Below are 6,543 nucleotides of genomic sequence, written 5' to 3'. Positions count from 1 at the left end.
TATTTCTAATGGCTGAGGTTACGAACTCTTACCTCAAAGGTTTGAGTCTATGTTACAAGAGTTATTTGGCAAAAATAAAAAGGGGTTCAAGTACATTATGGACATCAACAAATAAATGTGGACAAATGCGTATTACGGGGGGTATCGCTATGGTCATATGACAACCAACTTGGCCGAAGTAATAAATTCAACCTTAAAGGGGGCGCGTCATTTACCAGTCACGACGTTGGTCAAAACGACTTATTTTCGTTTGGGTCAACTCTTTGCAAAGCTCGGTGGACAAGCTATTACTTGGATGTAAAACGACCATATTTACCACCCAAGACTAGTAGCTGATTTACAGGAAAAAAAAGTGGCTGCATCAAATGGGATGTTGGTTACAAATTTTTCTCGCACCCGTGAATTGTTTCGTGTAACCAAAATACCACGTCCGCTGCAAGGGATTGAAGCTAACTCTTTCAGAGTTAATCTGCAAGAGAGGTGGTGCGATTGTGGTTTCTTTCAAACACTCAAATATCCATGCTCTCATGTTATTGCAGCTTGCTCACATTCGCATTTGGACTACAAAAATTATGTTGATCCCATATACCAACTTTCACAAGTATTCAAGGTATATGAATTTGAGTTTCCATCCATAGGTAACGAAAAAGACCCAGATGAGATTCAAACTTGGCTTACAATTGTACCAGATCCGTTGCTATTGAGGGACTCAGGTCGTCCAAAATATGCTAGAATACATTGTGATATGGATATTCGGGAGAAGTCAGCAGAACAAAAAAGATGTGGGCATTGCAGAAACATCGGGTACAATAGAAAAACATGTCCATCTCTGTTATCATCACATAACCGTTAACCCTTATGTTATTAATATTCTATTTAAATGAATGTTTTGTTTCTAATATTTAAATGTAATTGCATATAATTTCCCAATGTATGTACACCTAAATAAATTTTATTTTTTTAAACATTTAATCCTTTAAAAATTATTTTATGATATTTGGTTAATATTATATAAATTATTTTCATTGGTAATTTTATAGAATGATTTATTATATTTATTTAATATAATAATTAATATTATTTATTATAAAAAATTATTATTAATTTTAAAATATTATAATAATTCCACCTTTTAATTAGAGAAAAATATTAAATTAAACAAATTAAAAGTTATAAAAAATTTATGTATACGATGACACATTTCATGTTCTGATTGGAGGATTAAATTTATTAAATTAAATTAAAATTAAGACTAAATTGATAAAATATGTAAGTATTGAAGATTAAATGTGCAATTATACTAATTTTATTAACTTATGCATCAATATTTTCGTTAAATATTGACAACATATGACTAGATTGAAAAAATTTAAATAATTAAGTGATAAAATTAATAGATCGATAATCAAAATAAAAAAATAATAGATATACAACCATGGCTGTAATATTATAATTTTATACATTTTTCCTATACCTACAATAAGATCAAAGCTGGTTTTCATCTATTGTTCCATCCGATTATTGTCGCGTGGAATGGGTGAATGCCAAAGTCCTTGAAACATATAACACTTTAACATAAATTAACTCCACCTTTAACACACATTTAAAAAAATAATTCGATAATTCTTAAATTATAACCGAAACACTTTACATAATATATTACTAATTTATAATAACAATAAAAATTAAATCTTTATTAAAAAAATACCAGCGTGGCATCCGACTCAGCAAAACCCAGGTAAAGCGCGTCCCCAGGGATGCGCCTTACACTCGTGGCATCCCAGTTAGCTAAAACCCATGTAAAGCGCATCCCCGGGCATGCGCCTTTGTGCCACCTCAGCCGAAAGGGTGCTACTTCGGGAAATATTGGTCAAACGGTGTTAGAAAGGGATAATTTCGGTTAAATGGTGTCAGTTTAGTCAAATCGCCCTAAAGATGAGCCTGAACAATTACAATCAATTAAGCACCATTAAAAGGCTGAATTGTCTATTTCATCACTCGCCTATTACTTAATTTTGTTTTGGTCATCTAACTATTATCTTTTTAACGATGTAACGATAAAAAATGCTTACAAAGTTTTACTAAATAGTCACTTTGACTCATATTTTTTTAGCATTTTGACCCTAACGTTTCATTTTGAAACAAAAATCCTATATGTAGATGAAAATCGTTAGTCAACAGAAAGGCAACACTCCAAAATAAGAGCCTTTTTTCCCCTTAAATGAGATATTGGGATCAAAATACTACAAAAAAGAATAAGAGCTAAATACACTATTTAGTCAAACGTTAGAGACATTTTGGCCATAAAATAAAACGCTGAAGTCAGAATGCTCCAAAAAAATATGAACCAAAGTGACTATTTAGTCAAACATTATGAACATTTTTTGACATTATTTCTTTTTTAAAATCATATCTAAAGTTATGTTTTGATCATTCTCCTTTAAAAAATTAATAGTGTTGCCGACGCCCGATGTGACATTTTTTATTTTTCAATATTGATGTAATATTATCTTATTGTGACACATCAACATCACCATTAATGTTTTAAACAATGAGTGACCAAAACAGAACTAAAGCATAACGTTAGATATAATTTAAAAAAATAATAGTTTTGTGACCAAAACAGAAACTAAGTAATAGATGGGTGATTAAAAATATAGTTTACCCCATATATATGAACGAATAATGATGAGAAATAAAGCAGAGCAAAGCATATTTCTGACTGTCCGTACCCTCGAAAAAGAGTGTTGGATGGGAGAGGGATGGAATATGGGTTAACACAGATAAGTTGATGTGGTGGTGGAATCTGTATGTTTCCTCAACAGTTCTCTGTACTGTGCTGCACTGTATACCCACGTTGTTTGTTGTAGTTCATTTTTAAATGGCTTGCACAGACCCACCCAGTCGGTCCAATTTTGTAGCAGACATGGCCATCCGCTTCCAACAATGTGTGTGGAAGAATATGATCATAAATCAAACAAGGAACATGGGGGAATGGGGGATTCCTACATCTTCATCGCTGCTTTCCTAGTTTTCAAGCCCTGTAAAATCATCTGCCTCACACCCACCATTGAATTCCTTTTGTAGCAAACATCATTCATTGTCAATAAAGGAGAATCCCAAACCAACTAATAAGATGAAACTTTGATTGTTTATATATTGTTCTCGTTGATTGTTGATTGTAACATTATATATTGTTCTCGTTGATTATTGAATGTAACATGTGTTATATGTGATTCTCTTTTGATTTTGATGGATAGTCACAGTCAATTATTTTAAGAATGATGAAGACAATAAATAATATAAGGGAGAAGAAGGAGAGAAAGCATTTGAGAGATTTTACCCTTATATCTGCTGAGCTGAGCTGGAAGGTTTATATACTCGTCCTTAGTGGGTATAAATGTCAGGTCCATGATCACGCATGTTATTCGTAGATCAGCAAAATGAATTGACCTGATCATTATGTGATAGAATTTATCGACTATGGATTTGAAAGCCATGAAATCAAAGGACTGTAACTGTTTGGAAGATATAAATCTCTTGAAACTTGAATTAATAAACGGAGAGTGTCCAGAAGAGGTATAACAATTCTTAAGTCTGATAACACAAGCTTGTAGCGCAAGTGGGGGGCCTAAGATGGCACAAAGGCTCAACTTGTTGAGTTGGATTCCTAGAGGTTGTGCTCACTGCGTGAGCGTGAGGTTTCACAGTGCAGCGACAACTTGTTGGCTTTGGCAATGGAAGGATAGAAGGCCTGATCTATTCGGATCCCACCGTGGCTTAATGGGCTGATCTATTCTTGATTGGACCATCATTTTCCTTTTTGCTAGCACATGCCTTACTTGAGCTGCTGCAACCCACATGCTTTCTTGTTTTACAACCATTTCAAGTTGTTCATATTTTCACACCAACATATTATGTATACGATTGAGGAGTTTAATGAGAGATAGGTTGGGCAAAGTTGAGTATAATGTACATATTAAGTGTGATAATGAAAGTGTCATCAAACTTGCTTCCAATCCTATCTTTCATGGCCACACAAAGTACATAGAAATATGTCATCACTACATTTTAGAGAAGATGTTGAGTCAAGAAATTGAGCCGCAAGGAATCTCGAAAAACAATCACAAGTGGCTTACATTTTCACAAAAGCATTAGGGAAGCCAGAGTTTGGTGTTGTTATTTGTTAATTGTAAGCATGCACTAAGGGGGAGTGTCAAAACTTCAGTGCAACCCAAGTTATTTTCTTTAGTGTTTTTATTTTCTTAGTCAAATAGTTTATATTATGTATTTTATGGTAGACTTGGTCAGGATCAAGGAATTTTAGCAGAAAAGGCAGGTCGAAATTGTTTGAATAGTGACAGCTTTTTAGGAGTTTTAGTAATTTTAGGCTATAAATATGTTATACTATGCTATAATTATTTTTATATTCCCATCACCTCTCTGTTCCCCGAGCTTGGTAACATAAGCCTCTAACTCGAGTGAGGGCTTCAAAGTAATGGAACACAGGGTCTCTACATAGTGTGCTGGATTTCATTCCATGTGGTATAATTCTGGTCTGTCCGTTTCAAGCCTAGAGTTGAGCTGTGGAATTTTTGTGTAATTCTGGGTTTTGCTGCTCCTTCAGAGGAGGGTATCTCGTAAGGTTGGTTGCACACAACAGCGAAAACCTCCTACTCTAGGGGTGGAAAGATAACAGACCTGCTGGCTGCTACTGCGTGACCTTTAGTTGTTCAATTGTGTATTTGTGTGGATTCGGGTTTAAGGTATTTTATGATACTATTGAAATATATCATTTTTTAACCGTTTATGGGGATTACAAAGTAGTATTTGTTTGGAATTTTTCTTAATCATTACTAACATACACCCAAAATCCATCATGTTGCGGCAGTGTTTTAACCTAAGCACGTTACATGCAAAGAGTTGAGCCATTGGTGTTAAGTGAAAGTTCCCTAGCTAGTCGAGTTTTTGAGTTTTGGGCCATGCCAGAGGCTAGTTTCAGAAAGCAGGGAAAGGCCACCAACTGTCGGCAGTGGAAGGTCAACAGGCCTGCCCAGCTGCATCCAACATGGTTCAGCGGATTGAATCAGATTGGATCATCTTCCCTTTACCATTTATGCATGCTCGAGACCTTTTCAGCAGGCTGAGCTGTTTATTGAAGGTATACAGAAAAGTGTACAAGCAAACACTTCAAATTTTATTATATATATATATATATATTTATAAAGAGTACTCCATATGATATACGCACCAATTAAAGAACAGTTCCAGTGACTTTTAGCTAACAAATTATCCGGGAAGAGAACAATGTGAGAAAACAATAAACGGAACAAACTTCAACACTATGCTCTATGGATGATCACAAAAGCTGGCTGGGAAAACAATACACTCTTAACCTTCAAGCAGCAACCTGACCGAAAAGCCACTTGCGGATCTGCAATTACAGGGAAATAAAACTAATATGAGAAACAGGTAAAGGGAAAAAAATGGCTGTCAAAATTAAGCTATGCTAGACATGATCAGAATTACAAAATCTTTAACTTTCGTATCTACGTAATGCAGTTGACATGTACTATCCATTAAATAAAATGCACTCCACCATATGGCTATGCCAACAAGCGTGCAAAATAGAAATAAAGATACATATACAAGCATCTTATGCACTCTGCACTGGCTATCTGCATTTTTGGACTCATCATGCAGTACTATAATTGTTGCAATTAACAGTAAACTAGAGAAACAATCTCTCCATCCGGGCTATGAAGGCATGGATGACAAGTTAGACATAAACTAAATGTATCTCAGAAACTATTATTTTGTTTTGTTTTGTTTTGTTATTTTATTTATTTTACTTTGTTTTCTTTTATTATTTTATTTTACGTTTTAGCCATTTTCGGAGATTTATTTGTTTCATTATTTGTGTTTCTTTTATTGTTTAATCTTGTATTTAGCATGGTTATTTATTTTTTTCGTTAATAAACTTGTTTTCCTTGCATTATTTTTATTCCTCCTTATATTATTATTATTTTTCATGAATTTTAATATGCGCATTTTATCTTTATTTCAATTAATTCCTCATCATATAAATTCTTTAAAACATTATAATTTAACCCTTTTCTGTTTTCGGGTTTAGCCTTTTTATCTAATATTTTATCATTTAAGGGTATTTTCGTAAATCTGTTAAAGGTAAGTAATTTGGATATTTATTTTACCTTTTAATTTAAACCTTCAATTTTCTTAATTAAAGACAACTGGAAACTACGTAGTACCGAAAGGCAGTTCAAGGGTGATAACCCTTCCTTGACTGTAACTAACTCCCGAATCTGACACGTCCTTGGCAATACGCAGATCAGGTAAGAAATAGGGTATCCGATCAACCCATTTTTTAAAATAAATGATCAGTGGTGACTCCAATCCATTTAATCTACGTCGAAGCCCGATTCCGGGCCCACATGAAAGACGGTTACGACAATAATATACCAAATAATATCTCCACTCAAAATCTAAAAGAAGATAGGTTGGTCCAAATTCCAAAGGAGTAAT

Source organism: Hibiscus syriacus, unplaced genomic scaffold (assembly GCF_006381635.1).
Source record: "Hibiscus syriacus cultivar Baekdansim isolate YM2019G1 unplaced genomic scaffold, ASM638163v2 tig00110057_pilon, whole genome shotgun sequence".
Taxonomy (NCBI): domain Eukaryota; kingdom Viridiplantae; phylum Streptophyta; class Magnoliopsida; order Malvales; family Malvaceae; genus Hibiscus; species Hibiscus syriacus.
The sequence above is the reverse complement of the archived record's forward strand: the minus strand, read 5'-3'. Positions refer to the sequence as shown.